This window comes from Oryx dammah, unplaced genomic scaffold (genome assembly GCF_014754425.2).
Source record: "Oryx dammah isolate SB20612 unplaced genomic scaffold, SCBI_Odam_1.1 HiC_scaffold_25, whole genome shotgun sequence".
Taxonomy (NCBI): Eukaryota; Metazoa; Chordata; class Mammalia; order Artiodactyla; family Bovidae; genus Oryx; species Oryx dammah.
Window position 1 is genome coordinate 90612841 of NW_024070209.1, and position 12372 is coordinate 90625212.

The window sequence follows — 12372 nt, forward strand, 5'->3', positions numbered from 1 at the left end:
CAGATGCACAACTGAAGCTAAAACAGATAAAGTGAAATTCAAGTTTACACTGTATATTGCTAGATGGTGCCTGTGTGTAAGTCCAGGACTAGACAACCAGGTATCAACAGGCTTATTTAGTGGTCGATTCTTAGTGATATTACTTCCACTTTGTATAAAACTGTTAATGTATTTTGCATTTTAATGGAATCTTTCCTATTTGAAAAACATCAAGATCACATTATAATAAAGCATGTGCATAGAGAATTTTAAAACTATTTAGTTGTAAAAATCTCCAAACTGAATCAAAAGGTCTATTAGCCTCAAAAGAATTAAGACAGTTGAGTGATTAATGATCAGATATGTGTTTATGGAGATTTGAGATTTTGAAGAGAAACTCAAATAATTATCACTATTGTTTTTGCTCTAAATTAGATTTCTACTCATGTTATTATCATAAGCACAAGTTCTGGCAGCTGCACTTGTAAAATCTTTGAGGAAAACATCTTAAAGGCTTCATGTTTTTCTTAGCTAATAGAACTATTACTCTTCAGTCACAAACATTACTGATATATTAATAAAAAGAGATATAGTAAAACAGAGGAGCAGGAACACTTTGAGATGAATATCTAATGATTTCAGAATTTCATAGCTCTGCTCTCTCATTTACATTATACCCTCTGGTATGAGAATATTGGGAAAAATTTCAGTAAGATAAAAAAGCTGGTCTCTAGTGCCAATGTTATATATGAACCCTTAATATTGCTATCTAATCATTCACTGAAAACTGAAATAGGTAGCCATCCTTACCGTCAAAATATCTCTAACTTAAGCCTCAAGCTCCAATAGTTTGGCCACCTGATGTGAAGAACTGACTCACTGGAAAAGACCCTGATTCTGGGAAAGATTGAAGTTGGGAGGAGAAGTGGATGAGGATGAGACGGTTGGATGGTATCACTGACTCAATGGACATGAGTTTGAACAAACTCCAGAAGACAGTGAAAGACAGGGAAGCCTGGCATGCTGCAGTCCATAGGATTGCAAAAGTTAGGCCTGACTTTGTGACTGAACAACAATGAACAATTCTTATTTTAAATGTATTTTTTTAGCTATAAGATCAATGCTATATTTGAAATGAACTTAAGTTTGAAGATTGGAATTCTGCAATGTCAACTTTTTTTTTTTCTTTACAGCTAAAAATATTGCTGGCACTAAAGTGAGCTAAGAGTACAGCCAATGCCTAGAAGCATACTGTCTGAGACCAGAATTCGCTCTGCCTCAGACAGGGCCTGTGTCTTTACTGAACTTCACTGCATTTCAGCTTTCTTGTCTGTAAAACAGGGACAACAACAGAAACTAAATTTTGGAGCTGTGGTGAGTATTACACTGAGGAAATTATTTAGAACAGCAAAGTTCAATATATGTTACTAGTGTTTCTGTTATTATTTTATTATTCAGTTAGTGATAGTGAGATGAATAGGTTATTGGCAGTTTTATTGGGGTGGTTCTCAACTGGAGTTGTTCTTATACCTCAGGGGACCCTGGAGACATATTTGGTTGTCACAGCTGAAATGATGGGGTGGTACTGGCAGAAGGTAGACAGAGGCCAGGGGTGCAACAGCCCCCAGGACCGCCCCCTACAGAAGAGAATTATCTAGCCCACAACTGTCAATCATGATGAAGCTGAGGAAGGCTGCTTCATCGTAAGCTTCAGCCCGAGGCGTCATCCCTGAAGAGTAAATGTCACAATGTTTAAATCCTCGCTGTTGATCACAAGGGACGTGTTCCATTCCTTTCTTTAGTCATTGATTTCCTCCTTTAAAACAGACATTATTAAACAAGACAGCACACTGTCTCCTAGAGCTTGAAAGATCAATTCAACAAACTTTGCCCTTAATCAAAGAATGTGACGTCATAGAAGGAGACCAATAACAACCAGGCGTTGAGACAGGTCAGTCGTGATTACAGGGCTATTGCTCTTGATATGAAGGACACAAAGCTGGGGCTGAGAAACAGAATGGAGCCAGGTGGTGCATGGTCCCGCTGCCTCTGAGAGTCTGCACATGTTGCTTTCTGGGCCAGGGGAAACAGATCTGAAAGGCGCTAAGCAAGGAGTAACCCTGAAAATATGTATGCTTTAGAAGGTTTTCCTAGTGGGAGTACATACAAAGGATGAAAAAGGAAAAAGGGAGAAATAGAAACTAAACGTGATGAAAATGTGGAGGCTAATGATGTGAAACCTTAACCCATGATGGGGTAACGGGAAGGGAGGCAGGGTAGCCGGGCTTGCATTAATACTTGGTAATGGAGCAGATACAGAGGAGGAATTGTAAGAATTCTGGGTCCCCATGTGGGAGACCGAATCTGTAGAAACAAGGGCTCTCTGTGGAATGGAAAGAGGCTGAGGGGAAAGGGCAGTGAGGCCAGTTTGGACAGACAGAGGTGTGGTCAGTGCTTGATGGTTACAGAATTCAGGAGAGGAACCACTCGAACGAAGCACAAAGAACAGAAAAAATCACCAATAGGCAAATTCAGTTACTGGGACAGGGCGGCAGCCAATGCAATAAAAGCTTCAGTCTCATTAGGTTATGGTCTGGTTGCCTTGGGTTTGATCTTGTTAGAAATTCGACATCCTTTACGGTTTGATAGATGAGTCTGCAAAGCTCACATGAGAGGAGTCTGGTATGAATATCTTTACTATATTCTTCTGAGTCCACAATTCACAGGCATCCTTTGTATCTCTTTCACTTAAGGTACTTCCCACAATTATTGCTCATTAATAAGCAATAATATTATTGTTCATTGATAAGTATTTACTGCTCCTTAATAAGGAGAAGGGGACCACAGAGGATGAGAATGGTTGGACGGCATCCCCGACTCAATGGCCATGAGTTTAAATAAACGCCAGGAGATAGTAAAGGACAGGGAAGCCTGGCATGCTGCAGTCCCTGGGGTCACAAAGAGTTGAACACGACTTAGAGACCGAACAAAAACCAAAAATTGCTCATTAACTATTTGTTGAATAAATAACTAAATGACCTAACAGAAGAATTACTTGCCTCAAGATTGACTTGCTCAGGCTTAAATTACATGCATATTTGTACATATACGTGTATATGTGCACACACATTTCTATATATATATTTAGGTACATATGTACAGGCACATGTACAGAGACTACCTTTCTTGAGATAATGTTCAATCCATAAGAATGTGTGCTGGGTCAGCTCTTGTCAAGTGAGATGATGTGTATTTTCAAAGTCAAAGATATAGTGAAAGGATCCTGCATATTATAATGATATGTCCTTTTAGTTACGTACAGTTATACAAAATAGGGGAAAGGGAAGCATAGTTAGTCTTGAACCTCAAACAGTGCACTGAGGAATAGTTAACTTAAGGGAAGGCATGGTAACTCCTTAAGGAAGAACCGAGGCTCAGACCCCAGGGGAGAGTTCAGCACACCTCCTGGATCCCAGAAATGTGTTAGCCCTTCAGACAGAGGCCTGCGAGCTGCGTCTTCAGGCAGGTGTCTGCTCTCCAGGAAGCCTGCGCCTGTAAGTATTTCAGAGTATGCTTGGCAGAAGAAGGGTATCCCAAAGTGTCTGAGGCCTGAGAAGAATGTGCAGATCACGTTATGTGTCGAGAACATTCTAAACTGCAGTTCGGCATGTGTGCATGTTAAGTCACTCAGTCATGCCTGACACTCTGCCACCTCATGGGCTGGCTGCAGCCCACCAGGCTCCTCTGTCCATGGGATTCTCCAGGCAAGAATACTGGAGTAGCTTACCATTTCCTTCTCCAGGGGATCATCATGACCCAGGGGCCGGACCTGTGTCTACTTTGGCATAAGATAAAATAACAGCTCAGGGCTATTTAGTTTTTGACCAAAAGGTTTCAAAGGCAAATGAATTTTTTGGTGTGGATTCTTGGAACAACTTTTCACCTTCTGATTTGAAGGATTTCAGAATAGGAGAGCCCCCCGCACCTTTTCCAAGCCAAGCTTCACTGCTGGGAGGTGCTGGTCACTGGTTCTCGAGCTGAGATTCTGTCACTCCACAGCCTCACTGGACACTGTGTTTCCCTAATTCTGGGGTTCACATTCATTCAAGGGTCCCTTCTTCTTTCTCATAAAGGAGCTGTTTTAGGGGACTAGACTCTCCTGTGTGGCTGCTGAGACATTCCTGGAGAAGGATTCCTGGCTGGCTCCTCTCTACTTTGCTCTGTTGTTCAGTTCAGTTCAGCTCAGTTGCTCAGTCATGCCATCCCATGGACTGCAGCACCCCAGGCCTCCCTGTCCATTACCAACTCCTGAAGTTGACTCAAACTCATGTCCATTGAGTCTGTGATGCCATCCAACCAGCTCATCCTCTGTCATCCCCTTCTCCTCCTGCCTTCAATCTTGTATTTTCCAGCATCAGTGTCTTTTAAAATGAGTTAGTTCTTCAAATCAGGTGGCCAAAAGTTTCAGCTTTAGCATCAGTCTTACCAATGAATTTTCAGGACTGATCTCCTTTAGGATGGACTGGTTGGATCTCCTTGCAGTCCAAGGGACTCTCAAGAGTCTTCTCCAAAACCAGAGTTCAAAAGCATCAATTCTTTGGCACTCAGCTTTCTTTATAGTTCAACTCTCACATCCATATGCAACTAGTAGAAAAAACCATAGCTTTGAACTAGATGGGCCTTTGTTGGCAAAGTAATGTCTCTGCTTTTTAACATGCTGTCTAGATTGGTCATAGCTTTTTTCCCAAGGAACAAGCACCTTTTAATTTCATGGCTGCAGTCACCATCTGCAGTGATTTTGGAGCCCCCCAAAATAAAACCTCTCACTGTTTCCATTGTTTCCCCATCTATTTGCCATGAAGTGATGGGAGCGGATGACATGATCCTAGTTTTCTGAATATTGAGTTTTAAGCCAATTTTTTCACTCTTCTCTTTCACTTTCATCAAGAGACTCTGTTGTTATCCCCCTATAACTAGGTAGCTCATTTGCTTACTTAACAGTCATCTTGAATTCAGGGTGTAAAGCCTGTGCAAACACCCTTGATTCTAGGCCTGGGACTTCTCTGGGCCTCGGGCTCCTCTTCCAATTGTCCCCCCTGAGGGGAGAGCCTGGGGACAACCACTGAACTCATGACACCATACCTGTGATGAGGCAAGTCCAGCAAGTGAGCCATGAGACAAAGTGAACCAAAAAGGAAATGCCTGGTTATTTCCCAACGACGGTTTAGGGAATGTCCTGGTTGGGATGCCATGTTCAGGGCCTGGCTCCACCATTCAGCATCTATGAAACAAGGACAAGTCTCAGTGAGCCTCTGAGTCCCTGCTTCTCATCTGTGAAAGAGGACGATAATTCTTGTCCCGCCTCCTTAGAGAGTTACGACGACCATCGACTGCGATTGTGCTGTGTGGACCTCAGGCCCGGCCCTTGCTTTCAGGAAAGGTGCGGTGCTCCGGAGTCAAACTCCCAGCTCTGCCTGCCCACTGAGGCTGATTGTGGTGTCTCTCTGTGCCCCAGGTGATTTGGGGGGAACAGGGTGATTTAAGGGCATTGTCTATGCTGCACTTTTTAAAAATAAATTGTAGTAAAATGTATTTAACCTATAATGTTGTGTTAATGTCTTCTGTACAGCAAAGTGACTCAGTTATACATTTATATATATAATTATTTTTCAAATTATTTTCCATTAGGTTTGTCACAACAAGTCAGTAGCTCCCTGTCCGATATGGTAGGACCTTGTGCTTTATCCATCCTAAGATATGTTACACTTTGATGTCAGTGCAGAGTAAGCTCTCAGTAAGTGAAGGACTCTGGTTGGCACCCAGGCTGCATCTGAAAGCAAAGACAGGGTTGCTGTCCTCGTAGCCAGTTTGGACTTGACTTAGAGACACCATGGCAATGGCAGAACAATCTGTCTTTGTGTCTCCTCCCTCGGGCCTCCATGGTCTCTCTCCAGGCTTCCTCTCCTGGCTCAGCCTTTGGTGCAGAAGGCCCTTCGCTGAGACCCTGGGTCTCCAGGGAGGATCTGAGAGGAGGAGAGGTGCTCACTCTGCACAAATTCAGTCTTTGGTTGAAACTGGAGAAGAATGATCCCTCAGACCAGGCGGCTCAGTGGCAAAGAACCACCTGCCAGGAGAGGTGGCAGAAAGATCCTCTGGAGAAGGAAATGGCTATCCACTCCAGCATTCCCTGGAGAATCCCATGGGCAGAGGAGCCTGGTGGGCTACAGTCTGTGGGGTCTCAAAGAGATGGACACGACTAAAGTGACTTAGCACACACACACGCACTCACTCATGCACACACTCACTCATACACACACGCACACACTCACTCAGGCACGCACTTAGGATCCTTTGGAACACCTCCGTGTTATGGAGGTGAAGTTACAAACTTAGAACTTCATTTATGACAGAAGTGACAAAGGAAACAGACACCACCGCTTTCTTGACCCACTGGACACAGTGTCTAGGTCTCGTGAGCAGATGTTTGTCCTGTCGAGGAACATGGCCAGGCTGTACCTTTCCAACTTCCTGTGTTTATTATTGTTATTACAAACAAGCCAAACACTCAGCTTTGGGAATTAAGTCTCAGATTCCATTTGCAAAATAAAATGTTGTATTGATGTGAGGCCCTAGATTTCTTCCTCTCACAGTGGTTGATGCTGATCAGTTTCCTGGCATACCTAAGGTACATATTCTACTCTGTATTTCTTGCACAGTCAGTGGCTAACAAGTGAACAGAAGGGGCTCCTGGAATCATGGTTGGACACCCCCTTGCTCAGGTCATGGAACCCCTGAGACCTGGAACTCCAGGCATGGAATCTGCTTGCGATTTCAGTTTGATGTGTTTGCATAACTTTGTTTGAAGTTTTGTCTGTGTGTGTGTGTGTGTGTGTGTGTGTAATGGTTTATCTCTGTGCACACCACATCCATGGGGGTGCAAACAGTCGGATACGACTGGGCGACCGAACGACAGCAACAGCACAGCCTGTGTGCACATATCCTCAAGAAGGAAAATGAATGAATGACATTTCCTGTTATCATTAAGATCTGCTCAAAGTTAAAATTACTTCCGGTATCTAAACATTTTGGTTATATCATCCTCACTGATGAGAATCTAATATTTTACATAATTTTGTAAGTACCATGTTAAGTATTTGGTGAGAAAGTATTACAAATTTGCATTGTAAGATGTAGCATAAAAATTTGTTACACACCAGCTACATATCTATGTATATGTATGTGGTATACACATTCACATATATACATATATGCTTTAATTATAACTGTGCATATATATGTGTACACATATACATATATCCTGTAACTATAACTGTTTTCATCTTTTCTGATCACTTCATCATAATTTATGTGTTGGGAAAAGTCATGTCTATCTGAAAATATTTTAAATGCCTAACATCGATTAAGTTAATATAAACGCATCTGAACAGGATTCAGGGCTTACACAGTTACACATGTGCACACTCCACAATTATGTTGCACATACGGAACAAGTTCTATAAAAACCCATTTGTGTATATTCACACATCATTTGTCCAAAAGCTCTGGAGAATGTTGTTTCTCGCAGAAGTGAATTTTTTGGATGATTGAACCTTAATATTTCAAGTACAAGCATTTAGTTTTAAATATCTTCCCGGGAACCCCCTGTGTTTATTCCCTTGAGTTCTTAGAAGGATAGTACAGAGCATACTGACAAGTAAGCAGGTTTCTGTAGATTGAGTGCCGACTACAGGGCAGTCACTTTACACCTTATTATGTGAGACAATCTTTGAGACTCAGTAAACTGAGCATTCTCATTCATATTCAACTGCTGAGCAAAGTGGGATGCAGAGAACTTAAGTAACAAGGTTTAAGGCCATAACACTTAGAGGGACAGATTTAGTATTCAAAGCAACGTCTTTCTCACTGAAAATTCTAATAATGACTTTCCAAAGCATCATCTCCCAATGAGTGAATTGTCACCCTAGGACCAGTGGTTCTCTGTGGGTTGTTACAGAACAGACTGGCCCAAGACCTGTCCTCTGATGAGCCTCCTGCTCTGTGTGTTTCTTTCAACATGCTCTGCATTGTTTAATAAAAAAGTGAGTGTGATTTAAAAAAAAAATTGCAAAGCATATTTGGTAACCAGAGGTATGTGTTAGCTTTTTCTTTTTTAAAATATATTTGTGTCAGTTTCTGTTTTCATAGCAAGGAAGTGGCTGGGAAGCCTGACTTTAAAGTAAGCAGGGTTTCCTATATTTGTGGAGCTATATTGTACTTGCTAGCCATATTGTACTGAAAAGAGATATTTAGAAGGAGATGCAAATGGGGAATGACACGGCAATCTCCATACTGTGCATTTAGAAACACTAAATACTGCAGGTCAGTTTGAGTTCTCCCAAAATATGTTCCCTTAGCAGCTACTTTCCAAATTGTTTCAGAGCTTCAAGAAGGGAAATGTGTTAATAAAAACAACAGGCTTTCTCCCTCCATCTCCTATTTTAAGAGATGTGTACAAACTACTACAGATAATATGAAGGTTTTATCTATGTGTTTCTATAACTGGTTTGGCTTTTTTTTTTTTTTTCTTTTTCCTAAGAGTAGAAAACAAATCTCCAGTTTCTTTGTAGTATATAATTGTAACAAAAGAGTCAAAGAAAAGAAGGGGCTTTGAGAGAGGAAAGTCATTCCTTAAAGTTTGAGGATTTAGCTGATTATGAGGGAAAACGAGCTCAGGTTCAAAGGGTTGTTAGAAAAATCTAAGAGGCCCTGACAGCAAGGCGTCTGTGTTGCTTTTCATGCACAGACTTCAATGGGCAGTGTGGAATATGAAATAGGATTTAAGAGCTCACTGATAAGAAGGACACAGATCATTGCAAAACTCCCTTTAATTAAACGTGGAATTTGGGTGGAGGGTGACAGGTTTGAATAGTGGAGGGATTTGCAGGCCCAGCTTGGTGATGAGAAAGCTTCATCTTTTCTCCCGAGAAGAATTTTATTTTTTCATAAAGAAATGTGTTCAATTCTCAGATAATGTATTAAAATAACTTTTAAAAGACACGCATTTGGTCCTTTACATCTCCTTATTCTTACTAATTTTTTTTTTATTATCAAAATGTATTCTGACCAAAGTAAAATTTTGCAAATCGGTGGGAAAAAATAATAAGGTCTACCCAGTTGCATGTATCTGAGTCCACATCCACATATTTGTTTTCATAGCCACCTCTGCCGGGAAACCTCACACTGCGTTTCAGATCAGTCCAGATCAGGACGCTGAGGTAGAAAGCGGTTCGGAGGTTCCTGTTTTCTGCTTGAAGCCGCTTCAGAAGTGCTACACTCTTCATCCCCTCGGCTCTGTTCTCCTGGGCCATCTCAGGGGACAGTGCGCCTAGAACATTCCTACTGACTCCGCAGTTCTGTCTTGTCCAGAATGGCATATAGTTTGTATCATACAGTATGTAGCCTTTTCCGACTGGCTTACTTAGTAACATGCATTTAAGTTTTCTACGTTTTCATGGTTCAACAGCTCATTGCTTTTAAGAATTGAATATTCAGTTATCTAGGTGTTGTTTCTCAGTTGCCAAGTCAAGTCTGACTCTTTGCGACCCCAAAGACTGCAGCATGCCAGTCCTTCACTATCTCCCAGAGTTTGCTCAAAATCACGTCCATTGAGTCAAAAATGCCACCCAACCATTGCATCCTCTGTAGCCTCCTGCTCTCAGTCTTTCCCAGCATCAGGGTCATTGATTTTGATACTAACATAAGAACCTCTTCTTCTTGGGTTCCACCTAGCTTTTTTTGATTGTTTTTTCCTCATCAGTTAATAATTTTCTGACAGTGTGATTCTTTCACAGAAATGATTCAGGAGATAAAGTATTTATGTTCATGACGTAAGGAATTTACGATCTACTGTTCTTTGTCCCTTCCAGCTGCTGATTTATCCAGGAAGTAGAATTCCAGGGATGAATATTTACTATCTTATTGATAAAACTTAAGCACGATGTCATTTATTTGCATCTGGAAACATTGCAGTATGTTGAAACTGAGCACCTGTGATGACTCAGCAGCACTTTGGGTCAAGAAGGATGCTCCAGCAGCATCTCTGAGTTCTGCTTGACTCTATGCAGGGACTTTCCGGAACTTTCACTTGATTTTATTTGTGTAAACCAGTCAGCTGCTCTAATTAAAGAAATTTGAAGACAAATCTCAGAAAACAAATTCAGTAAGAAATCAATATGGAAAAAATATTATATCTCCAACATCTTTAAAAATTCCATTTAAATTTCTTAATATTTATCTTTGCAAGTTTTAACCTCAAAAGCACTGGTAACTCAATGATGGATGTCTAAATTCATAAGTCTCTTGCTTTTTGAATATTTTAAACTATAAGATATTTTTAAACTATCAGATAAACTATATGAGTGTGTGCCCAACTCTTTGTGACTCTTTGGACTGTAGCCCTCCAGGCTCCTCTGTCTTTGGGATTCTCCAGGCAAGAATACTGGAGTGGGCTACCATGCCCTTTGCCCTCCTCAAGGGGATCTTTCCAAGCCAGGGATGGAATCTGCATCTCCCGAGTCTTATGCATTACAGGTGAGTTCTTTACCCGCTGAGCCATCAGGGATGTCCTGTAAAACACAAAGCATAGTTTTAATTATATATGGATTCTATAAGCCTGTTTTCTGCATGTCCTTCCACTAAATTTTGTGTCATTCTAAAGGCTTGTTTACTGTTAAGTAGAGCTGTTATAGTGTCTTAATTTTCCTATTTGCATGACTACAGATAAAGTACTTTAATATGATACTTACATACTCAGATGCTGGAATCAGAGAAACCTTTGTTATTCTGTCATCCCTTCTTATTCCGTTTCTATTGGGAAGACACCAAGTTATCTGATTTCTTTTTGCTTCAGTTTTCTCACCCAAAAAAGGGTTTTAGTTATTCTAACATGACATGATAAAATCATGGCCCTCATAGGATTATTTTGGAAATAAATGAGGTGAAGCTTCTGCCACATCTTGCACAGTATCTGGCAAACAATTTTGTCTTTAAAAAAATATCTCATCATCATCATCATCTTCTCTGAACATTCTTTAATTTTGTGGTTTAGGTGAATCAGTTTTACGATTTATTGTAACTACCTTTGAAATAAAGCTTGGAAAAGTTTGACTCAATTTTGATTTTGGTAAAATGTTTTTGTTGAAGACAATATCAGAGGTGGAGCCAAAATTGGGCCAATGATGATTTGAAAACTTTTTAGATGCTTTAAACTTGGGTAACACATGAAATATTCTTGGATTGAGCTGGGTTGTAACTGCAGTTCTCTTTGAGGTATTCTTGCTGTCCATTTGATCTGTGGACGTTGACATAAATATACACTGTCTGTAAAACATGGTTGACAGATACAAGAAGGAACAAGAGCTTCCTTGAACAGCTTCTATTTTGATTTAATTACTTTTGTATGAGAAAGTAGGTTTATCCTTAATAACCGATGATTCAAAATGTCATTCTCATTTTGCTATGAATTCTTTCAGTTTCTATCCATTATATGCTGTTCAACAATGAGTAAGATCATTGTACAATATTTTCATTCATTCTTAGTAATGAAAGAGCTGCTCTAATCATTTAAATATTATGGTACTTAGAGAGAGAGCCCAAGGTTTCACATTTCTGGAATGACTAGTGGCAGAGCTGTTTAAGCAAGTTTGAAAAAGTCAGAGTGTATCATTTAAATGCTGTTGGGCTGAAAAAAAGAGCTGTGTGTGTATGTGTGTATGCTCATATACACACAGCTCTTTTTTTCAGCCCAACAGTCATGTCTGACTCTTTGCGACCCCATGGACTGTAGCCCACCAGGCTCCTCTGTCCACGGGATTTCTCAGGCAAGTATACTGGAGCGGATTGCCGTTTCCTCCTCCAGGGAATCTTCCCAATCCAGGAATTGGCCTTGTGTCTCTTGCATTTCCTGCTTTGGCAGTCAGATTCTTTAGCACTGGTGCCACCTGGGAAGCCTGAAGAAATGCGCTAATTAGGAAATAAACACATATAGTGGTAATAGCTGGTGCAAACCAATTTATCTACTTTCTAAGTATCTTTGCAGCCATGAAATTAAAAGATGCTTACTCCTTGTGTTGCAGGAAGGGGGACCCCTTCCAGGGCCCGAAACTGGGTTCTTGTCTAACACTCGGAAATGAATTGTCGGAGGAGACACATGTGCTGACAAGGCAAGAGATTTTATTGGGAAAGGACGTTCGGGTGGAGAGCAGTAGGGTAAGGGAACCCAGGAGAACTGCTCTGCCGCATGGCTTACAGTCTCGGGATTTATGGTGATGGGATTAGTTTCTGGGTGGCCTTTGGCCAATCATTCTAATTCAGAGTCTTTCCTGGTGGCACACG